The sequence below is a fragment of the Chiloscyllium plagiosum genome, unplaced genomic scaffold (genome assembly GCF_037043375.1).
Source record: "Chiloscyllium plagiosum isolate Xiang-an unplaced genomic scaffold, Cpla_swu_hap1 HiC_scaffold_20, whole genome shotgun sequence".
Lineage (NCBI taxonomy): Eukaryota > Metazoa > Chordata > Chondrichthyes > Orectolobiformes > Hemiscylliidae > Chiloscyllium > Chiloscyllium plagiosum.
In genome coordinates, this window is record NW_028270158.1 from 75,114,869 (window position 1) to 75,140,617 (window position 25,749).

Sequence of the window (25,749 nt, forward strand, 5' to 3'; positions counted from 1 at the left end):
CAAAAGTAAATTACTATTTCAGAATTTGAATGCATAAAGCATTTGTAATAAGGGATATGCTGGTGTGACTGTGATTTCTATCTAATCACCATCAGGGAGACGTGGTCACAGGGGTGAACAAAAGGTGGGGCATTAATATTCATGGCTACACAACATTGTGGAAAGTCAGGCAGAGTGGGAAGGAGAATGGGGAACTCTCATCGTTAGGGATAACAATGGGATTATATGTGGCCTCACACTATCAAACATTAGGAAACCAAATTCTGGGTAATAAGAGTCAGATCACAGAAGGTGAAGGGCAGTGTTAAGGCCCCATTACAGCATTACATTGTGAGGCATGGCATGGACAGGGAATTATTGGAATTTGTAACAAAGACAGTAGGACAACTGAAAGGGGATTCAACTTCCCTATCTCACCATCTCATTGGCGGTGGGTCACAAACGAGGCTGACTCTCTCCCACTCTCAGGGGAGTCTGTGTGTTGCTGTACAGGCCGATGTGGCCTTCCACACTTGGGGCAGAAGGTGGCCGTGGGATGGGGGTGGGTGGGATGTTGGTGTGACAGCGCGCTCCTTGTGCTGTTTTCTCCTGGATTCCCCTTTTTCTCCACATCAAGTGTCCAGCTGCTTGACGCCGTCCCAATGCTCCTCCCCCACTTTGGACGGTCTTGGCTCAGTAATTCCCAGGATTTACCAGACTTCATTAAGCGATGCGCAGAAGACAAATTCTGAAGAAGCCAATGCTTTAGAAATATGGAAGTATTTGTTAAAGGGATCGCTATAGGTCTACTAGCAGGAGGCGTGCAGTCGGAAGGGGAATCAGATGATAGGAAGAGGGAGAGGTGAAGGTGCTGGAGGTGGTGAGAGTGTTACAGAGAGGGACAAGGGCCTGAACGGTGTTACAATGCCAGTACGGATTGCTGCGCTGGAGGGGATTGCAGTGGTAGGGAGGAACACTTTTTTTTAATGTATTCATTCATTCATTCGATAAGGATGTCACTGATTGAGTCAGCATTCTTTGCCCCACAGCTAATTTCGCAGCGGGCAGCTCAGAATCAGCTATATTGCTACAAGTCTGGAGTCACACGTGAGCCATGGTGTCAGATGTCAGGTAACAATGTCAGATGTCCTTCCCTAAAGGACAGGCGTGAACCAGTTAAGTTTTTCCAGGTAATCAACACTATTTTTATGGTGGCCTCACTAATGTCCTGTACAGATATAACATGACATGGTATCCCAACTCCTAATCTAAATGCACTGACCAATGAAGGTAAGCATCCCAAATATCTGCTTCACCAACCTGTCTACCTGAGACACCACTTTCAAAGAACCTTTTACCTGCATCCCTGGGTCTCTGACTGTACCAGTCCAGCTCTGGTCAGCTTTACCAGAGTGCAACACTGTGTATTTCTCCACTTGCTATTCCTAAACTCACTGGCCCACTCTCAGATAATCCTCTTCACTGTCCACTTTACCACCACTTCCAGTCTCACTTACAAACTTGCTAACCATGACTCCTGTATTATCATCCAAACCGTTCATATAAATGATGCACAACAGTTACCCAGCACCGAACTCCATGACACACCGTTGGTCACAGGACTTCAGTTTGAGCAGCAACTCTCTATGAGCATGCTCTGTCTCTTACCGTCAATCCAATTTTGTTTCCAGTTGGTGAGTGATCCCTGGTTATGAGTGATCTAAACTTATTAACCAGTCTGCCGTGCAAAACCTTGTCAAAGGCCTTGCTAAAGTTAATGTGGACATCATCCACTGCTCTGCCTTGCTCTATCACTTTTCTACCTCCACAAACACTCAATCCAGTTTGTGAGACATGCTTTCCCGTGCACAAGGTCATGCTGACCGTCGCTGATCCATCCTTGCCTTTCCAAATGCATGATGATCCTTTCTCTCAGAATCTCCTCCAACAACGTACCCACCTCTTCCATCACTGGTCTGAGGTGGCTGTTGATGATACAAATATCCCTGTGAGGTGCCCTGTAAATTCCTCCCGAGCTTCTCACAGAGCGCTGGGATACATCTGATCATGTCCCAAGGTTTTATCAACCTTTTTTCATTTTATACCATCCTGCTATCCAATGTGAACTCTGTTCAATACATCACTATGTATTTTCCCAAGTTCCCGAGCTTCCAATCTTTCTCCAAAGTAAATCAAAATGCAAAATATTTGTTTCGAACCTCCCCCATCAGCAGTGACTCCTCACAGACAGCCTCATTGACCTTTCAGGGGCCCTATTCTCTCCTGAGCTAATATTTAACCCTTGTTGAAACTTATCAAAATGCTTCCAAAATTTCAAATATATTTCGACCGCTACTAGCCTCCCCCACCCTTATCTATTCTGCCATTTATGGTCACACCAAAATATAGAATCCAACTGATTTTTTTAAAATTCCCCTTTTATAAAACTACGCATCGCTCATTGCACAGACTGGGAGTGTTGTACGCAGTGGAAGAGATCACACTGATAGGGATGGTTTTAAAGACGAAGCAATGTTGAGTAATAATGGGGGTTGCAATGGTGACAGCAGGTTTCAGCAAGTTGGAGGATAAAGACCTGAAGGAGGTTACACAGACAGCATGGCTTTAGGGTCTGATGGGGGCTACACAGTAAAGAGGCTGTAGTAACTGGAGGCAGTTACACAGACAGGGACAGTAATAGTGATAGGCAGAATTCACAAAAACGGGGAGGATTGTAGGGTCTGCAGGGCACTACAGACATGAGACGAGTTGTATCAACTTGATGATGAACACAGGCAGGGAGGGTTGAGAGGTTTGGAGCAGTTCACCATGATCGGCAGGGGCAAGGAGACTGGAGGTGTTATTGAATTGCAGAAGTTTCAAATCACTGTAGGCAGTCAGAGATCATGGATTCTGGATTAGTGGTGCTGGAAGAGCACAGCAGTTCAGGCAGCATCCGAGGACAGGCAAAATCCGAGGACAGGCAAAATCGACGTTTCGGGCAAAAGCCCTTCATCAGGAAGCATGAGCGAGTCACAATGTCTGCTGGAGTTTCCTCAGATCTGGAGGATTGCAAGGACTTGATGATGTTGTATATGGAAGTAGGGTTGTCGGGACTGAAGCTGGGAAAAGAGATAGAGGGATCAGCAGGGGATTAGAAATATGGTGGGTAGTGGTCTCTGGTGGAAGTTCCACATAGAGGGATGTTTTGTGGAACTGCAGGACAATGCAGAGATGTGGAGAGGTGGAGGGGTTTCACTGAGCAAAGAAGATTGGGAAGGGTGGAGCACTTTACAGGGATAAGGAGGTTGTTAGGTTGGGGAGGTTTACACAGACAGGGGTTGTTTAGGGACCGGAGCAGATGACATAGGTAAAGACGGTTGTACGGTGGGAAGAACATACAGACTTATGGAGGATAGTCGTGACAGTAGATGTTTATTGATACAGGAAGGTTTAGGTTGTGAAGGTTATTTAGACATGGAGGATGTGGAATCAGACAGATTTTCCAGGAGATAACAAGGGCAATTTTGGTTGGAGACAGTTTCACAGATAAGGGAACATTACTAATCTCTTACAGTTGGTCAAAGTGGGAAGTGTTGTTAGGGGACGGTGATTTTTACGTAGATAGGGGTGTAAGAGCTGGAGAAGGTTACAGAGATGGGTGGATAGATAGAGAGACTGGAGGAGCTTGTATTGACAGGGTGTGTGCTGGCGACGGTTGGATGTCACACAGATAGGGAATCTTATAGGAGCTGGATTGGGAGAGTCACAGGCATTGGAGCGGGTTCTACAGATCGGAATGCTGCAGGGACCTGAGAGGATTGTAGGGTCTTCACAGATTGATTGTGTCAATCAGTCTGGTGAGGTAGGTGAGGCAGATATGGAAAGCTTAAATCCAATGTATACCATCTTTATTTTCCAGACCGGAACTTCAATATCCCTCATAAGCCACGAATCCCTAAACCTGCCAGCTTTTCCCTTCACTCAAACAGGATCAAATTTGTCATGGATTCTTAATATCACACTTTTAAAAGGCTCCCATGTGCCAGTCATTCCTTTACCTTCAAACAGACTCACCCAGTTGATGGCAGCATGATGTGGAGGAGCCGGTGGTGACTGGGATGGACAAAGTTAAAAATCACACAACACCAGCTTCCAGTCCAGCAGGTTTATGTGGAGGCACTAGGTTTCAGAGCGCTGCTTCATCAGGTGGTTGTGGAGCACAATCATAAGGTACAGAATTTATAGCAACAGGATTGCAGTGCCATGGAATGTAATACCAAACAAATTTAGTTTAAGTTTTCATCTTTTAGGATGATCACCTGCGCTTTGAAAGCTGGTGCTGTGAGATAAACTTGTTGGAGTATAACCTGGTTTTGTGCTATTTTTAATTCACCCAATCGACCTCTGCTAGATCCTGCCGAATGGCCCCAAACCTGGCCCTGCTCCAGTTTCACACCTTAATCTGTGGACCTGTCTGATCTTTTTCCATAACTATGTTAAAACTAAGACAGTTGTGGGCACTGGACCCAAAGTGCTCTCTGACTGACACTTCAGTCACTTGCCCGACCACGTTTTCTGAGGGGAGGTCCAGTGTTACACCCGCCTGAGTAGAGTTAGGCCTTGTTAGAGTTGCATCTTGATTTTGGAAACGTTCTTGGACACATTTGACAAACTGCACTCCGTCTGGGCCTTTTACTCTCTGGGTAGCTGAGTCGATACTGGGAAAATTAAATTCTCCAACCAATACTACTCTATTATTCCGACAGGTATCTCCAATCTCTCTACACATCAGCTCCTCTCGTACTTGCCGGCTATTTGGGGGTCTATAATACAGTCCCAACAGAGTGACCACCCCTGGTTTGTTTCTAAGTTCTAAACATGTGGCCTCATTTGATGACTCTTTAAGAATATCCTTTCTAATCACTGTTGTTATGTCCTCCCTTATCAAAAGGACAACTCCCCTCCTCACTTATGTGTCCTTCTGTCCCACCTGTAGTTTCTGTATCCTGGAACACTGAGCTGCCAGTCCGGCCCTTCTCTCAGCCATGTTTCAGTTATGGCTGTAATATCCCAGTCCCCAGAGCCAATCCATGCTCTGAGCTCATCTACCTTACCAGTCAGGCCTCATGCGTTGAAATAAATGAACTTTAAACCTGAAGTCTTTTCCCTCCCTCGTCTGTGCCTCTGGATATCCTGAATAGGAAACTTGCTCTCGATGGCTAATGTATTTTCCCCTGACTTTTTGATGTTCCCTCTCTTAGTCAGAGTCCCAACCTCCTGCTAAACTACTTTAAACCTTCCAGAATAACACGAACAAATCTTCCCGCATTGATACTGGTGCCCCTCTGGTTCAAGTCTAACCCATCCACCCCAATTCCCCCCCGCCCCCTCATACAGGTCACCTCTACCCCAGAAGAGATCCCAATGATCCAAGAACTGAAAACCCTGACCCTCCAACAGCTCCTCAGGCATACATCCACCCCCCGGCCTATCTTTCTATGTCTATCCTCACTGGGGCATGTGGCACTAGGAGTAATCTAGAGATCACTGCCCTTGAGGTCCTGCTTTTTAACTTCTTACCTAACGCCTGATACTCATTTCATAGGATCCGATCCCATTGTGTTCATGAAGAGGGAGTAGTGAAGGCAGCAAGTCCAGCGAATACAGATCAAGCGATATCGTGAGTTTGATGAAGAAAACACAGTGCAATAAAACCAGGTGAAGCCATTCACAAGTACAGGGAGTGCAACGGGGTCCTTAGAAATGGCTGTGAAATAATCTTGTCAGATACTATGAAGGAAAAGCCACAAGGTACTTTGTCAGTATAGTTAGAATAAAAGGGTAACTGAGGAAAGGTGAGGCCTATTAGAAAGCAAAGAAACAATCTGTGCATGGAGCCAGAGGAAGTGGGTGAGGTCTTCAATGATAACTTCCCATCTATATTCATGCAGGAGAAAGACTTGTAGCCAGGAATTTCAGACGGGATGGTGAGGTTCTCTAACATGTTAAGATCAATAAGGAGGAGGTACTAAATATTTTCACAGGCATAAAAAGGTGGAGAAATCCCCAGTGCCCAATGAAATGTATCCAGGCTGCTATGGGAGGTAAGGGAGGAGATTGCTGGGGCCTGGTGGATATATTTAATACTTTGCTGGCCACAGGTGAAGTGCCGAATGACTGAAGGATCGCGAATGTGGTTCATTTGTTCAGGAAGGGCAGCAGGGATAGGCCAGGTAATTACAGAGCAGATAGTCTGACAGCAGGGGGAGGGATATTATTGGATACCACCCTGAGGATGAATCAACACTTGCAAATGCAAGGATCAAAAGGAAAGAGCCCATGGGATCCAAGGCAAGTTAGCAAATTGGATACAAAATTAGTGGATAATCTTTTTCATGTTTAAAATTGTTTCACCAGCGGGTGTACCACAGGGATCTGTGCAGGAACGATCGCTGGTTATTCTGGGGAATAATAACTTCGATGTGAAAGCAGAAGGTATCATTAGTCGGTTTGCAGATGACATGAAAGGTGAGGGTGTTGTTCAGAGTGGGGGGATGGTCTCAGGCTACAGTCTGATGACGATCAGATGATAATCTGAGCAGAGTTTAGTTCTGATCAATGTGAGATCATACCCTGTGGGAGGTACGATAAGTGAAGGACAGACATAATGAGTGTTCGGACTGTGCGGAGTACTGAGGAACACAGGGACCTGAGTAGATAACTCAAAGATCACTGAAGGTGTCAGCACAGGTGGACCGGGTGGGAAAGGCACCTGAACTGGGAGCGGGAGGGGGACCCATATCCTAGTGGGGCAAATTGCTAGAGCTGCTTGAGATGATTTAATCTAATTAGATTAGATTAGATTACATTACAGTGTGGAAACAGGCCCTTCGGCCCAACAAGTCCACACCGACCCGCCGAAGCGAACCCACCCATACCCCTACCCCTACATTTACCCCTTACCTAACACTACGGGCAATTTAGCATGGCCAATTCACCTGGCCCTGCCCACAAATCTGGCAGGGTGTTGTATCTTAAACTGTCGAAGGGTCAGAAAGAAGATTGGGAGGAAACCGGAGCACCCGGAGGAAACCCACGCAGACACGGGGAGAACGTGCAAACTCCACACTGTCAATCGCCTGAGGCGGGAATTGAACCCGGGTCTCTGGCGCTGCGAGGCAACCGTGCTAACCACTGTGCCACCGTGCCGCCCACAAATCTGGCAGGGTGCTGTATCTTAAACTGTCGAAGGGTCAGAAAGAAGATTGAGGCTGGTACACAAGTTAAAGAGAGCAATTTCAAGAGATAAGGCAGAAAAGAACATAACAGGGAATTGGGGGAAAACTGATGATTAAACTACATTTATTTCAATGCAAGGGGCCTGACAGCTAAGGAAGATGAACTTAGGACATGGATTTGAACATGGGACTGGGAGATTATAGTTATTACAGAAACAAGCTGAGGGAGGGGCAGGACTGGCAGCTCATTGTTTCAAGGTAGAGGAACTGCAGGAAGCTTTGAAGGGGAGGCAAGGGAGGACGTGTGGTGATGTGTTTTGATTGCATGACTCATCCTAGCAGTACTTAGAGAGGATATTCCTGTGGGATCACCCAGTGAAGCTATGTTAGTGGAACTGAGAAATAAGAATGGGTCATCACTTCGATTTGATTGTCCTACTAATCCCTAATAACAAGTGGCAGACTGAGGAACAAATATGTCGGGAGATCTCAAATGTCAATCATCATAATAGGGCTGTTATGGTAGATGTTTTTTAACTTTCCATCTTAGACCGGGACTGCCAGTGTTCAGCGTTTGCAAGGGAGGAATTTGGTAATTGATTTCCAGTAAACTTGCAATCAATATATAAATGGCCTGAAAACAGAATTGGGCAAGACCTGACCTCCCTTGGGAAACAAGGTAGGGAAAGGGACTGAGGTGTTAGTGGGAAAGCATTTTGCCAAAGTGACCACAGTTCTAGTAGTTTGAAACAGCGATGGAAAAGGACAGGCCTAGTCCATAGGTTCAAGTTATAAAATGGGGCCAGACCAATCTTGATCGTACCAGCCAGGAACTTTCAAAAGGTTACCGTGGAGTCGATTTGCAGGGAAAGGGAAGTCTGGCAAGTGAGAATATTTTAAAAGTGAGTTAAATTGAGCGATCAGCGCCAGCATGTTCCTGTTTGTGTGCAGCTCAATGCTGACAGCTTTCGGGAACACTGGCTGTCTATTGAGGGTCTGGTCAAGGAAAAGGGGGCACGTGTCAGGTGTAGCCAGCTGGATCAAGGGGATCCCTGAGGAGCACAGGGGCTGTAGGATGGAAATCAGGAATGCAAAAAAGGGACAAGAAGTAGCATTGGCAAAGGAGGATGAGTGCAATCCAAAACTGATTTTAGATAATATAGATACAATAAGAGTAAACGACTAACTCGGGACAAAGTAGGGGCCCTGAAAGATCAATGAAGCCGTCAATGTGCATGACTTCTGGATATGGCTAAGATCCTAAACAAATTGTTCATTCCAGGACTTACTGTGCACCAAGACTGGGGAACTCAGATTACTACGTTACAACACAATTGGAGTACTCTGTGCAATTCTAGTCTCCCTGCTGTCAGAAGGATGTTGTGAAACTTGAAAGGGCTTAGAAAAGATTAATAAGATGTTTCCAGGGTTGTTGCTGAATAGGCTGGGGCTATTTTCCCTGGAGCGTCGGAGACTGAGGGGTGAACCTACAGAATTTATATAAACATGTTTATATCCAGTTACCCCTTCACCTAACACTTTGGGCAATTTAGCATGGCCAATTCACCTAATCTGCACATCTTGGACTGTGGGAGGAAACTGGAACACCCGGAGGAAACCCACACAGAGACGGAGAGAATGTGCAAACTCCAAACAGACAGTTGGCTGAGGCAAGAATTGAAGCCGGGTTTCTGGTGCTCTGGGGAAGCAGTGCAAAGCACTGGGCCATCATGCCACCCCAAGCAGGGGAGTGGAGAAATCCTGGTAGTTATAGACCTGCGAGCTTTACTTTGACTCTGGGTAAAGTGTTGGAAAGGCTTGTAGGGGATAGGATTTATAATCATCTGGAGATGAGTTAGTTGATTAGGGACAGTCAAAACGGTTTTGTGAGGGGCAGGTCGTGCCCTCACAAACCTTATTGAGTTCTTTAAGAAGGTGAACAAAGAGAAGGATGAGGATAAAGCCGTTGATGTGGTGTATATGTATTTCAGTAAGGCTTTGGTTAAGGTTCCCCATGGTAGGCTATTGCCGATAATATGGAGGCATGGTATTGTAGGTGATTTAACAGTTTGGATCAGAAATTGGCTCACTGAAAGAAGGCAGAGGGTAGTGGTTGATGGGAAATATCGATCCTGGAGTTCTGTTACTGGTGGGTACTTCCTGGATGTGTTTTGGGTCCACTGTTGCTGTCATTTATATAAATGTCCTGTATGAGGGCATTGAGGAATGGGTTAGTAAATTGCAGAAGACACTAAGGTCGGTAGAGTTGTGGATAGTGACGAAGGATGTTTTAGGTTACAGAAAGGTATAGATAAGCTGCACAGCTGGACTGAAAGTTCGCAAATGTAGTTTAATGTGGAAAGGTGTGAGGCGATTCACTCTGGAGGGAGTAACAGGAACACAGCGTTCTGGGATAATGGTAAGATTGTTGGTAGTGTAGATGAACAGAGAGATCTCTATGTCCATGCACAAAGATCCTTGGAAGTTTCCACCCAGGTTTAGGGGATTTTTAGGAAGCCATTCAGTGTGTGAGCTTGTCTTGGTAGAGGGATTGAGTTTCGGAACCATTAGATCATGCTGCAGCTGTACAAAAGTCTGGGTGTGGCCACATTTGATTAGATTACTTTACAGTGTGGAAACAGGCCCTTCGGCCCAACAAGTCCACACCGACCCGCCGAAGCATAACCCCCCATACCCCTACATTTACCCCTTACATAACACTACGGGCAATTTAGCATGGCCAATTCATCTTTGTGACTGTGGGAGGAAACCGGAGCACCCAGAGGAAACCCACGCAGACACAGGGAGAACGTGCAAACTCCACACAGTCAGTCGCCTGAGGCGGGAATTGAACCCGGGTCTGCTGGCGCTGCGAGGCAGCAGTGCTAACCACTGTGCCACCGTGCCGCCCACGGTTACTGCATTACAGGATTAAAAATCACACAACACCAAGTTATAGTCCAACAGGTTTAATTGGAAGCGCACTAGATTCCGGAGCAACGCTCCTCCATCAGGTGTCAGCGGAGGGCTCGATCGCAACACAGAATCCACAGCAAAAAGTTTCAGTGTGATGGAACCGAAACCACACATTGAAAATTTGACTGTCTGTCAAGCCTTCCATCTGCTAGAACACAGCGACAGTTTCACCCCTTCCATGTGTAAATCACAAAACCCCTTCCGAAAGTTGCATTCCCGGCCAGCCGTCAACAATGGTGATAACTAGATAACACGCTGAAGGTGTTGCCCCCCCCCCCCCCCACCGTGCTGTCCGTCCACCTTCAGCGTGTTGTCTAGCTATCGCCATTGTTGACGGCTGGCCCGGGAATGCAACTTTCGGAAGGGGTTTTGTGATTTACACATGGAAGGGGTGAAACTATCGCTGTGTTCTAACAGATGGAAGGCTTGACAGACAGTCAAATTTTTAATGTGTGGTTTCGGTTGCATCACACTGTAAACTTTTGCTGTGGATTCTGTGTTGCGATCGAGCCCTCCGCTGTCACCTGATGGAGGAGCGTCGCTCTGGAAGCTAGTGCACTTCCAATTAAACCTGTTGGATTATAACCTGGTGTTGTGTGATTTTTAATCCTGTAATGCAGTAACCTGAACAAATGTGACCATACCCAGACTTTTGTACAGCTGCAGCATGATCTAATGGTTCCGAAATTCAATCCCTCTACCAAGATAAGCTCACACACTGAATGGTTTCTTAAAATGCACATGAACCTGGGTGGAAACTTTCAAGGATCTATGGACATGGACATAGAGATCTCTCTGTTCATCTACACTACCAACAATCTTACCATTATCCCAGAACGCTGTGTTCCTGTTACTCCCTCCAGAGTGAATCGCCTCACACCTTTCCACATTAAACTCCATTTGCGAACATTCAGTCCAGCTGTGCAGCTTATTTATACCTTTCTGTAACCTAAAACATCCTTCGTCACTATCCACAACTCTACCAACCTTAGTGTCTTCTGCAAATTTACTAACCCATCCTTCAATGCCCTCATTCAGGCCATTTATATAAATGACAGCAACAGTGAACACAAAACACATCCTGGAAGTACCCACCAGTAACAGAACTCCAGGATCGATATTTCCCATCAACCACTACCCTCTGCCTTCTTTCGGTGAGCCAATTTCTGATCCAAACTGCTAAATCACCCACAGTCCCATGCCTCCGTATTATCGGCAATCGCCTACCATGGGGAACCTTAACAAACGCCTTACTTTATCCTCATCCATTCTTTGTTCATCTTCTTAAAGAGCTCAATAAGGTTTGTGAGGGCACGACCTACCCTTCACAAAACCGTGTTGACTGTCCCTAAACAACTTAATCATCTCCAGATGATTATAAATCCTATCCCTTACAAGCCTTCCCAACACTTTCCCCAGAGTCAAAGTAAAGCTCACAGGTCTATAACTACCAGGATTTCTCCACTCCCCTACTTGGGGTGGCACGGTGGCACGGTGGTTAGCACTGCTGCCTCACAGCGCCAGAGACCCAGCTTCAATTCCTGCCTAAGCCAACTGTCTGTGTGGAGGTTGCACATTCTCTCCGTGTCTGGGTGAGTTTCCTCCGGGTGTTCCAGTTTCCTCTCACAGTCCAAAATGTGCAGGTTAGCTGAATTGGCCATGCTAAATTGCCCGTAGTGTTAGGTGAAGGGGTAAATGTATATAAACATGTTTATATGAATGTCTATCGGTTCACCCCTCAGTCTCCGACGCTCCAGGGAAAATAGCTCCAGCCGATTCAGCAACAACCCTGGAAACATCTTATTAATCTTTTCTAAACCCTTTCAAGTTTCACAACATCCTTCTGACAGCAGGGAGACTAGAATTGCACAGAGTACTCCAATTGTGTTGTAACCTAGTAATCTGAATTCCCCAGTCTTGGTGCACAGTAAGTCCTGGAATGAACAATTTGTTTAGGATCTTAGCCATATCCAGAAGTCATGCACATCGACGGCGTCATTGATCTTTAAGGGCTCCCACTTTGTCCCGAGTTAGTCGTTTACTCCTATTGTATCTATATTATCTAAAATCAGTTTTGGATTGTACTCATCCTTCTTTGCCGAGGCGATTTCATGTCCCCTTTCTATATTCCTGATTTCCATCCTACAGCCCCTGTGCTCCTCAGGGATTCCCTTGGTCCAGCTGGCTATACCTGACATGTGCCCCCTTTTCCTTGACCAGACCCTCAATAGACAGCCAGTGGTTCCGAATGCTGTCAGCATTGACCTACACACAAACAGGAACATGCTAGCGCTGATCGCTCAATTGAACTCGCTTTTAAAATATTCTCACTTGCCAGACTTCCCTTCCCTGCAAATCGACTCCACAGTCACCTTTTGAAAGTTCCTGGCTGGTACGATCAAGATTGGTCTGGCCCCATTTTATAACTTGAACCTATGGACCAGGTTTGTCCTTTTCCATCGCTGTTTTCAAACTAATAGAACTGTGGTCACTTTGGCAAAATGCTTTCCCACTAACGCCTCAAACCTTTCCCTATCTTGTTTCCCAAAGGGAGGTCAGGTTTTGCCCAATTCTGTTTTCAGGCCATTTAAATATTGATTGCAAGTTTACTGGAAATCAATTACCAAATTCCTCCCTTGCAAATGCTGGAAAGTTAAAAAACATCTACCATAACAGCCCTATTATTATGATTGACATTTGAGATCTCCCGACATATTTGTTCCTCAGTTTGCCACTTGTTATTAGGGATTAGTAGGACAATCAAATCGAAGTGATGACCCATTCTTATTTCTCTGTTCCACTAACATAGCTTCACTGGGTGATCCCACAGGAATATCTTCTCTAAGTACTGCTGGGATGAGTCATGCAATCAAAACACATCACCACGCGTCCTCTCTTGCCTCATATTCAATGCTTCCTGTGGTCTCTCTACCTTGAAACAAAGAACTGCCGGTCCTGCCCCTCCCTCAGCTGTGTTTCTGTAATAACTAATATCCCAGTCCCATGTTCCAATCCATGCCCTGGTTTCATCTTCCTTAGCTGTCAGGCCCCTTGCATTGAAATAAATGCAGTTTAATCATCCGTTTTCCCCAATTCCCTGCTATATTCGTGCCTGCCTTATCTCTTGAAATGGCTCTCTTTACCTTGTGTACCAGCCTCAATCTTCTTTCTGACCCTACGACTGTTTAAGATACAACACCCTGCCAGATTATATTATATCCTCTCTAGCAGCTCCAGCAATTCGCCCCACCAGGATATGGGTCCCCCTCGCGTTCCCAGTTCAGGTGTCTTCCCTACCGGTCCATCTGTGCTGACACCTTCAGGGATCTTTGGGTTGTCCACTCAGGCCCCTGTGTTCCTCAGCACTCCACAAGGTCCGAACACTCATTATGTCTGTCCTCGCTTATCGGACCTCCCATAGGGTATGACCTCACATTGATCAGAACTAAACTCTGCTCAGATTATCATCTGATCGTCATCAGACTGTAGCTAGAGACCATCTGCCTCACTGTGAACAACATCCTCACCTTCCATGTCATCTGCAAACCGACTCATGATATCTTCTGCTTTCACTTCAGAGTAATTATTCCACAGAATAACCAGCGATCGTTCCTGCACAGATCCCTGTGGTACACCCCCTGGTGAAACAATTTCAAACACGAAAAAGATTATCCACCAATTTTGTATCCAAATTACCAACTTGTCTTGGATCCCATGGGCTCTTTCCTTTTGGACCAGCCTTCCATGTGGGAACTTGTCAAAGGCCTTAATGACTCCATGTAACCCACATCATCTGCACTGCCCCCATCGGTATTTTTAGACACCATTTAAAAAAAAATGAAACTGAATTCCTCCGACAGTATCTTCCTCTATCAAATCCGTGATGACTAATCCGAGTTGATCCTTGCAATTGTCGATTCATCCTCAGAGTGGTATCCAATAATTTCCCTCCCTCCTGCTGTCAGACTATCTGCTCTGTAATTACCTGGCCTATCCCTGCTGCCCTTCCTGAACAAATGAACCACATTAGCGATCCTCCAGTCATTCGACACTTCACCTGTTGCCAGCAAAGCATTAAAGATATCCACCAGGGCCCATCAATCTCCTCTCTTACTTCCCATAGCAGCCTGGGATACATTCACTGGACACTGGGGAGTTCTCCACCTTTTTATGCCTTTGAAAATATTTAGTAACTCCTCCTTATTGGTCTTAACATGTTATAGAACCTCACCTTCCCGTCTGAAATCCCCGGCTACAATGCCTTTCTCCTGCATGAATACAGATGGGAAGTATTCATTGAAGACCTCACCCACTTCCTCTGGCTCCATGCACAGATTGTTTCTTTGCTTTCTATTCGGCCTCACCCTTTCCTCAGTTACCCTTTTATTCTAACTATTCTGACAAAGTACCTTGTGGCTTTTCCTTCATAGTATCTGACAAGGATTTTTCACAGCCATTTCTAAGGACCCCGTTGCACTCCCTATCCTTGTGAATGGCTTCACCTGGTTTTATTGCACTGTGTTTTCTTCATCAAACTCACGATATCGCTTGATCTGTATTCGCTTGACTTGCTGCCTTCACTACTCCCTCTTCATGAACACAATGGGATCGGATCCTATGAAATGAGTATCAGGCGTTAGGTAAGAAGTTAAAAAGCACGACCTCAAGGGCAGTGATCTCTAGATTACTCCTAGTGCCACATGCCCCAGTGTGGATAGACATAGAAAGATAGGCCGGGGGGTGGATGTATGCCTGAGGAGCTGTTGGCGGGGGCAGGGTTTTCAGTTCTTGAATCATTGGGATCTCTTCTGGGGTAGAGGTGACCTGTATAAGGGGGGGGGGGGGAATTGGGGTGGATGGGTTAGACTTGAACCAGAGGGGCACCAGTATTACTGCAGGGAGAATTGCTCAAGTTACCCTGGAAGGTTTAAACTGGGTTGGCAGGAGGTTGGGACTCTGACTAAGAGAGGGAACATCGAAAAGTCAGCGGAAAATACATTCACCATCGAGAGCAACTTTCCTACTCAGGACGTCCAGGGGCACAGACGAGGGAGGGAAAAGACTTCAGGTTTAAATTTCATTTATTTCAATGCATGAGGCTTGACTGGTGAGGTAGATGAGCTCAGAGCATGGATTGGCTCTGGGGACTGGGATATTATAGCCATAACTGAAACATGGCTGAGAGAAGGGCCGGACTGGCGGCTCTGTGTTCCAGGATTAAGAAACTACAGGCGTGACAGAAGGACAAGTAAGTGAGGAGGGGAGTTGTCCTTTTGATAAGGGAGGACATAACAACAGTGATTAGAGAGGATATTCTTAAACAGTCATCAAATGAGGCCACATGCTTAGAATTTAGAAACAAAACAGGGGTGGTCACTCTGTTGGGATGGTATTATAGACCCCCAAATAGCCAGCAGGTACTAGAGGAACTGATGTATAGAGAGATTGGAGATACTTGTCGGAATAATAGAGTAGTATTGGTTGGAGAATTTAATTTTCCCAGTATTGACTGAGCGATCCAGAGAGTAAAAGACCCGGTCGGAGTGCAGTTTGCCAAATGTGTCCAAGAAAGTTTCCTAAAGCAAATTGTAGCTTTAACAAGGCCTAACTCTACTCAGGCGGGTGCAAGACTGAACGTCCCCTCAGAAAACGTGGTCGGGCAAGTGACTGAAGTGTCAGTCAGAGAGCACTTTGGGTCCAGTGACCACAACTGTCTTAGTTTTAACATAGTTATGGAAAAAGATCAGACAGGTCCACAGATTAAGGTATGAAACTGGAGTAGGGCCAGGTTTGGGGCCATTAGGCAGGATCGAGCAGACATCGATTGGGTGAACTAAAAATAACACAAAACCCGGTTATAGTCCAACAGGTTTATCTCACAGCACCAGCTTTCAAAGTGCAGGTGATCATACTAAAATATGAAAACTTAAACTAAATTTGTTTGGTATTACATTCCATGACACTGCAAACCTGTTGCTATAAATTCTGTGCTGAAAATGTGTTGCTAGAAAAGAGCAGCAGGTCAGGCAGCATCCAAGGAACAGGAGAATCGACGTTTCGGGCATAAGCCCTTCTTCAGGAATCAGGCTTATGCCCGAAACGTCGATTCTCCTGTTCCCTGGATGCTGCCTGACCTGCTGCACTTTTCCAGCAACAGATTTTCAGCTCTGATCTCCAGCATCTACAGCCCTCACTTTCTCCCGCTATAAATTCTGTGCCTTATGATTGTGCTCCACAACCACCTGATGAAGCAGCGCTCTGAAACCTAGTGCCTCCGAATAAACCTGCTGGACTGGAAGCTGGTGTTGTGTGATTTTTAACTTTGCCCGTCCCAGTCACCACCAGCTCCTCCATATCATGCTACCGTCAACTGGGTGAGTCTGTTTGAAGGAAAATGAATGATTGCAAATGGGAGCCTTTTAAAAGTGTGATATTAAGAATCCAGGACAAACATTTCCCTGTTAGAGTGAAGGGAAAAGCTGGCAGGTTTAGGGATTCGTGACTTATGAGGGATATTGAAGTTCTGGTCTGGAAAATGAAGATGGTATACATTGGATTTAAGCTTTCCGAATCTACCTTACCTAGCTCACCAGACTGATTGACACAATCAATCTGTGAAGACCCTACAATCCTCTCAGGTCCCTGCAGCATTCCGATCTGTAGAACCCGCTCCAATGCCTGTGACTCTCCCAATCCAGCTCCTATAAGATTCCCTATCTGTGTGACATCCAACCGTCGCCAGCACACACCCTGTCAATACAAGCTCCTCCAGTCTCTCTATCTATCCACCCATCTCTATAACCTTCTCCAGCTCTTACAACCCTATCTGTGTAAACGTCATCCTCCCCTACCACCCTTCCCACTTTGACCAAATTGTAAGGGATTACTAATGCTCCTTTATCTGTGAAACTGTCTCCAACCAAAATTGCTCGTTATCTCCTGAAAAATCTGTCCGATTCCACATCCTCCATGTTGATATAACCTGCACAACCTTCCTGTATCTATAAACATCTACTGTCACGACTACCCTCCATATGTCTGTATATTCTTCCAGTCTGTACAAACGTCTTTACCTCTGTCATCTGCTCCGTTCCCTAAGCACTCCCAGTCTGTGTAAATCTCCCCAACCTAACAACATCCTTATCCCTGTAAAGTGATCCATCCTCCCAACTTGCCCATCTCCATGAAACCGCTGAAGGCCCTCTAGCTCTCCACATTTTTGTAGCACCCTGTGGCTTTATGGCCTTCCCTTCCTGCGAAACCACCTCCAGTCCCCACAACCCTCCCAGTCTGGGCCATCTGCTCCAGATCAGACCATTGCTGTCTCTGTAGGCTCCGACAATCCTAGCAACCCTTCCTATTTGTGTCTCTTCCTTCAGATCCCATCCTCTCCAGCTTTCTTAAATCTCTTCCTGCCGTTGTAACCCTCCCTATTTAGAACATGGAACAGTACAGCACAGTGCAGGCACTTCAGCCCGCGATGTTGTGCTAATCTTCTGTCCTACTCTAACCTATGAAGGTTTTCTGCAGAATCCTCCAGTTTTAAACCCGCCCTATTTGGTAAATTCCTCCAGTCCCAACAACACTCAAACTGTGAAACTTCTTCAAGTCCCTCCAATTCTCCTTAGCTCTCTGACCTCCTTTATGAGCATCAACCCTCAAAATTACCGAAGCCTCTTTTAGTCACTGCAATGTTCCTAATATCTGCAAAACCCTCCAGTCCTGATATCGCTCTTTCTCCATAACATCCAACTTGTTCCAGTGCCTTTCTGGGGAACACCGCAGAGGATGGAAGATTTGTAGAGTCCAGTCCATGTTATAGAGGTAGGACGGGCTGCCAAACCTGGAGGGTGGTACTAATGTAAGAAGGGACGTGGATCCTGCAGGAGGTTAGAGATAGCATGATTCATAGAACCTGCAGGATGGGATCGAGAATGGGTTGTGGAACCTGAAGAATGTTACAATTTGAACCACAGATCTTTTTTGACTGAACCATTGGACTGATCGTAATGTCCTTATTCTGAACATCTTTACCAGAATTTCTGGGCACAGTTTTAGATTCCCAGGCTGGGAGATGTGAGTTAAGATGTGAATCTATTTACCCATTCTGCCTGTGTGCCTGACACTGACCTGGTGCGGCTCTGGTACACAGCACTCTCCGTGCATCTGGTAACCTCCTGATCTATGTAACTGACAGAGCTCACCTCATGGAAGCCTTCATTTGGAATGTTCTTTATTTTAATATTTTTAAGTGGCAGTTGCGTGAGATGCAGGATTGGGAAGTTTCCATTTTGAGAAAATGAAATTTTTACCTTTAATCCTGACCCATGCAATGGGATTTTGTTTTTTTCTGTTGTTTTCTGCAGACTGCCACTCAGATGATTGTGTAACCAGGGAATCTGAGTGCAGATGGTCTTTTCATGGGAGAGTGTGTATTTACCAGTTTATGTCGGCTAGGAGAATGTATAACTGTGTACAAACCTCACCGACCCCGTAAGGGGGTGAGTGCACCGGGCCCTGAGCACCAGGAGCTGGGAAACCTCATGGTGTTTGTATGTGGGCCGTGGCACCAGACTGGGTGAGAGCAGTTCCCTGAGTAAATAACAGGTATGGAGCTTGGGATCCTCCTGCTGTGTTTGACCTTGTACCATATCGTTACCTCCCTCTCATGAGTGAGCGTGTCATGTTCTCCAGTCCTGACAGTGTCCACACCCTGTAAACCCTTCCAGCTGTTGAACACTCCCTTCTCTCTCACGCTGTCCAGCCCTTCCAACCTGGCCTTCGTCTCGTATCTCCTGCAGCCCCAAACGACCTTGCTCTTTGTTATTGCATTGCCTTGCTTTGATCTGTATGGAAGTAGGTTTGGGCCACTGAGAAATATGATAACGCCCACACTCTCCATTTTGGTCAAACATTTCTGCTTGTTTGTCTCTCTCTCATAAGGGGAAGTGGGCATCCTTTCAGCATCTACCCTGCCCATTTTCCTGAGGATCTGTACATTTTAATGACAACTGTCCTCCTGATGACCGTCAGTGACACAGCACCGAAGTGACATGATTATGTTCCTCTATTCTCTGCGACTGTTTCCTTTTGCTCTACCCCTCCCTCATTCTGAAACCTCCCTCAGTCTGGACAGTGCTCCAAACCAATAAGTCCTGAGAATGCTCCAACCTCCCTATCTCTGTAAACTCCTCACACTCCTACAATCCTCCTTGTGTGTATGAACCCCTCCAGCTTCTCCAGTCCAATCAAATTATTCCATCTCCTACAGCCCTCACCATCTCTGTATTCTCCAGTCACTACATTTCTCCATGCCTCTGTATACCACTCCAGCCCCTTCAAATCTGTCAATATCTGCAAGGTCCTGCAGTTCCACAAAACAGCCATCAACATGGAACCTCCACCAGAGACCACTACCCTATATATCTCTGTAATCACCTGCTGTACTCTCTATCTCTGTTCCCAGCTTCAGTCCTGACAACCCTACTTCCATGTACAACATCATCAAGTCCCTGTAATCCTCCCAAACGGTGCAACCTCCACCAGACCTTACAACACTGCCATGGTCTCGGACTGCTTGCAGTAAATTCAAACTTCCGGAATTGTATAACATCTCATTTCTCCATGCGCCTCTCTATCATGATGAGCTGCTCCAAACCTTCCAAACTTTCCTGCCTATGTACACCATTAAGTTGATACATCACTTCTCATTCCTGTAATGTCCTTCACACCCTACAATCCTCCCTGTTTTTGTGAGTTCTGCCGACCACAAGTACTCTCACTATCTGTGTAAATGTCTCTAGTCACTCCAACTCCTTTACTGTGTAGCCCCCACCAGACCCTAAATCTATTGCTATGTGTGTAACCTTCTTCAGGTCTATATCCTCCAACTTGCTGAAATCTGCTCTCACCGTTGCAACCCCCATTATTTTGTAACATTAATTAGTCTGTAAAACCATCCCTATCAGTGTGTTCTCCTCCACTGTGTATCACAAAATCATGAAGGGTGTAGACACAGTGGATAGAGACAAGCTTTTTCCCAGGGTGAAGGATTCAATAACAAGAGGTCACGATTTCAAGGTGAGAGGTGGAAAGTTTAAGGGGTGTACACGCGGCAAGTACTTCACACAGAGGGTGGTGGTTTTCAGGAATGCGTTGCTAGCAGAGGTGGTAGAGGCAGGCACGGTAGATTCATTTAAGATGCGTCTGGACAGATGCATGAGTAGGTGGGGAGCAAAGGGATACATATGCTTAGGAATTGGGCGACAGGTTAGACAGTAGATTTGGACTGGCTCAGGCTTGAAGGGCAAAGGGTCTGTTCCTGGGCTGTAAATTTTCTTTGTTCTTTGTGTACAACACTCCTGGTCTGTGTAATCTCTTTAAATCCTTCATTTCCTATATACCTATGTATTGGTGTGACTGTTTTGAGGCCATTATATTCTCCTTTCTACCTGTAAACAGCTCCACACACGCTGCAGCCTATCCTTTGCTCATTAGCGACTCAAGTCTCTCTCAACCCTTTCTATGACTGTAACCTCCTCCAGTCTCAACACACCTCCCTATCCCTATCATATTTTCGTACATGCACAACACTCACGCTCACTGAAATATCTTCCAGTGCTTAAAACCAGCTTTCCCTCTAACTTTCTCCAGTCCATAACTCCCTCCCTATCCCTGGAACATTGTCTAGTCCATACAACACTCCCTAACTCTGTCAAATTCTACAGTCGACAACTTACTCCCTATGCCTGTAACATTCTCCTATGCATACCATCCTTACTGTCCGTTTAATATTCTGGAGGCCATACCAATTTCCCTATTCCTGTAATATTCTCCAGTCCATACCATCATCCCTATCCCTCTTACCTGTTGTTAAATGTACCACATCCTCGTATCCTGTGAATGATTCTACACCCTGCTCAACGTAATCCCTATAACGAGCCACAATTCGACACAAATCCCTATCTGGAATCTATTCAAATCGGCTCTATTCTGTAATTTCCTCCAAACAATAAATCTTATTACCTGCGAACTTTCTCTAGCACCTGTAACTATCCTTCACCCTGTCCAGCCCCCAAACGTCTCTCTAACTTTGTGATCTCTCTCCATCCCTCAAAGACCCACTTTCAGCAAAACGCGCCCTGCATTTGCAACAGGCAGATGGAATGACAGCATTACGTGTAGTGAACAGATATGATACGAACTATGATTATGGAGACGTGGCTGCCGAATAACCATGCATAGGATGTGATTATTGAAGGGTTTCAGCAGCATCAGCAAATCGCCAATCAAGGTCCAGTTGTTAGGTAAGGATACAGTCAGTGGATCAGTGAGAGCCAGTTTAATCTGGCAATCAAAATTTAGAGTCACTTTGGGTGGAGGTGAGAAATAGCAAGGGAGACCTGGAAGATCAAACCACAATCCATGGAATCCATGGTGGTTGATAAGTTGGATACAACATTTTCTTGGTGATAGTAAACAGAGGAATGTGGAGGAGTCAATTTCGGATTGGAGGTCTGTAGCCAATGGAGTTTCACAAGGATCAGTGCTGCGATTTCTGTTTGTAATTTATCTCTGTGATTAAGATGAATAGTTCAGCAGTTTGATAAGGAATTTTGCAGATGACATTTGGAAAGGCATGTAACGTTTAGGGGAAGTTAGGTGAATTAAAGATAGTGAAGAAGATTGTTAAAGATTGCAGCAGTGGAACTACTGGAACTCTGGGCACAGAAATGGCAAACCGAATTTGATCGGGACAAGTGTGAAGTAATGCATTTATGAAGTCAAATGGAAGCGGGAACAACACTAATTGGAAACATTGATAAACATTGATAAACAGATGACCTTGGATGCAAATCCGTAGCTCCCTTAAAATAAAAACACAGCAGGATGTGGTAGTAAAGGAAGAGTGTGGTATTCTTCCTTTCATTGGTCACAGTATTGAGTTCAGACGTTTGCATGTCATGTTGTGACTGATTGAAACTTCATTCGGCCATATCTGGAATGTTGCATGTAGTTCTCATCGCCACACTACAGGAAGGATGTGGAGACTTTGGGCAGGGTGTAACAGGGGGTTACCAGAATGTTGCCTGGATCAGAATGTGTTCACTATAAGGAGCTTGGACATAGTTAGATTATTTTGCGTGAGTCTCGGAGGCTGAGGGGTGACCTGGTACAGTTATATAGCATTAGGAGAGAGGTGAATAGTGTGGATAGTTGGAATTCTTCTTCCAATGTAGAAATATCAAATACTAGGGCGCATCGGTTTAAGGTGAGAGTGAGAAATTTTAAGTGAGATGAATGAAGCTGGTTTTCTGTACTGAGAGGGTGGAAGCTGCTCAGGAGGTGGGAGAGGTGGCAGTGAGAATAAAGTTATGAAGTGGCATTTAGACAGAAACATGAACAGGCAGAGAATAGAGGGATATGGACCATGTGCAGGCAGATGATATTAGTTCAGAAAGCAACATGGTCAGCACAGCCATGGTGGGCCGAAGGGCCTATTACTCTGCTGTACTGTTCTCGTTTCTAACTTCACGGCATCCACCCTGTCAAAGCCCCTCAGAATCCTAGATGTTTCATTCAATTTCTCTCCCATTCTTCAAAACCCTAATGGGTTCAAGGTCAATCTACTCCACCTCTTCTCATTGGAAAATCCCGCCATCTCCAGGATCAGCCGAGTGAACCTTCCCTGGCCTGCCTCCAACACAAGAATGTCTTTCCATAGGGCACTCATACTGTTCATTATAATCTTGGTGTGGTCTGACTTGTACCTTGCATCGTTTTAGCAAGACCTCCCTATTTTTAGACTCCATTCCCTTTGTAATAAATGGCAGCATTTGATTTGCCTTCTCTATGACCTGCTGATCCTGTAAGCTACCGTTTTCAGGTTGATTCACAAGGATTCCCAAAACCCTTTGTGCAGTCAGTCTGAAACCAAACGGTGTTAGCCTGACAGTAAGTCGGGAACATGCTGGAGAGTATTGTAAAGGATACAGCAATAAACAATAAATAGACTCTCAGAAACATTGGGCAACACGTGATTTTACAAAAGGGGAATATTTTTAACGCCGTTGGATTGGTGTGACCATGAATGGCAGAATAGATAAGGGTGGGGGAGGCAAGTAGCGGTAGGGGGATATTTTAACTTTCAGAAGCATTTTGACAAGTTTCAACAAGGTCTAAATTATAACGACGGAGAGAATAGAGCCCCTGAAAGGTCAATGAGGCTGTCTGTGTGGAATCACTGCTGACGGGAAAGATCCGAAACAAATATTTTGTTTCAGGATTTATTATGGAAAAAGATATGGAAGCTCGAGAATTTTGGAAAATACATAGTGATGTCTTGAACAAAGTTCACATTGGAGAATAGGAGGTGTTGGATGTCTTAAAATGCAAAAAAAAGTTCATTAAACCAAGGGATATGATCAGATGTATCCCAGCGTCTTGTGAGAAGCTAGGGAGGAAATTACAAGGCTCATCGCAGAGATATTTTTATCATCGACAGCCACGACAGACCCATGAGACTGATGGCGGAGGTGGGTAAGTCGATGGAGGAAATTCTGAGAGAAAGGACAATGGAAGTAGACAAGTGACAGATCAAAGCAGAGCAGTACACGATGTCCACATGAACTTTACCAAGGTATTTGACAAGGTTCTGCATGGCAGACTGATTAATAAGTTGAGATCACACATAACCAGGGAGCGCTCACCAACTGGATACAAAACAGATTGACTGTAGGAGACAGAACATGTTCATAGAGGGTTGCTGCTCAAACTGCAGGCCTATGACCAACGGTGTGCCATGGGGTTCGGTGCTGGGTCACTGTTGTGCATCATTTATATAAATGGTTTGGATGAGAAAAGAGGAATCATGGTTATCAAGTTTGTGAGTGACACTGAAATTGATGGAATAGTGGACAGCAAAGAGGGTTATCTAAGTGTACAATGGGATCAACAGTACTGCTGGGCCAATGATGTTAGGAATAGCAAGTGGAGAAATGCACGATGTTGCATTCTGGTAAAGCAGACCAGGTTGGACTTGTATAGTTAATGTTCTGGCCCTGAGTAGTGTTGTCGATCAGTGACCCAGGTATGCAGGTAGACAGTTCTTTGAAAGTGGCGTCACAGGTAGACGGGCTGTTGATGCAGGCGTTTGAGGAGGTTACCTTCATTGGGGAGAGCATTGAGAGCAGGAGTTGGGATGTCATGTTGTATTCGTACAGGACATTAGTGATGCCAGCATATAAGCATTGTTGATTATCTGGAAAAGCGCAACTTGCTCACATATGTCCTTTAGGGAGGGACATCTGACATTCATACCTGATCTGGCTCACATGTGACTCCAGACTCACAGAAACATGGCTGACTCTGAGCTGCCTCTGGGCAATTAGCAGTGGGGCAATGTATGCTGGTCGAACCGGTGACATTCTCAGGTCATGAATGAATCAATGAAATGCATGACCCTCCCTATCTCAGCAAACAGCTGTAGCAATTCGTACTGGTTTTGTAACACTGTTTAGGCCCTGGGCACTCTCAGAAACACTCTCACCACCTCCAGCACCTTTAATTCTCCCTGTTACTATCACCTGATTAAACGCTGACAATGTGTCCTCTTCCTACTGCACTCCTGCTCGGAGACTCCTTAGCGATCTCTTTAACAAATGCGTCCACATTTCTAAACATTGGGTACTTTAGAATTGATCGTTTTTTTCATCTCTTAATCAAATCTGGTAAATCCTGGGAATTACTTGGCCAAGATCTTCTAAAGGAGGCGAGGAGCATTGGGTAGGTGTCGAGCACCTTGAGACTTGCTGTGGTGAAAATGGGAACCCAGGAGGAAACAGCACAAGAAGCTTGCTGTCACACCAACGCCCCACCCACCCCCTTCCCACGGCCACCTTCTGCCCCAAGTGTAACAGAGTCTGTACAGCCACCTACAGACTCCCCCTGAGAGTGGGAGAGAGTCAGCCTCAGCTGTGACCCATCACCAATGAGATAGTGAGATAGGAAGATTGAATTCCCTCACAATTATCCCAGTTCCTTTATTACAAATTCCAATTATTCCCTGTTAATGCAGTGTCTAACAATGGAATGCTGTGAAAGGGCCTTAACACTATCATTCCAGTTTTGAGTTCTGACTCTTATTACTCAGAATTTGGTTTCCTATTGTTTGATAATCTGAGGCCACATATTTTCCTGGTAATCCCAATTGTTATCCCAAACTGTGGGACTCCCCCATCCTGCTTCCCATTCTGTCTGGTTTTAGAACATAGAACATAGAACAATACAGCACAGAACAGGCCCTTCGGCCCACGATGTTGTGCCGAACATTTGACCTAGCTTAAGCACCCATCCATGTACCTATCCAATTGCCGCATAAAGGTCACCAAGGATTCTGACTCTACCACTCCCACAGGCAGCGCATTCCATGCCCCCGCCACTCTCTGGGTAAAGAACCCACCCCTGACATCTCCCCTATACCTTCCACCCTTCACCTTAAATTTATGTCCCTTTGTAAAACTCTGTTGCACCCGGGGAAAAAGTTTCTGACTGT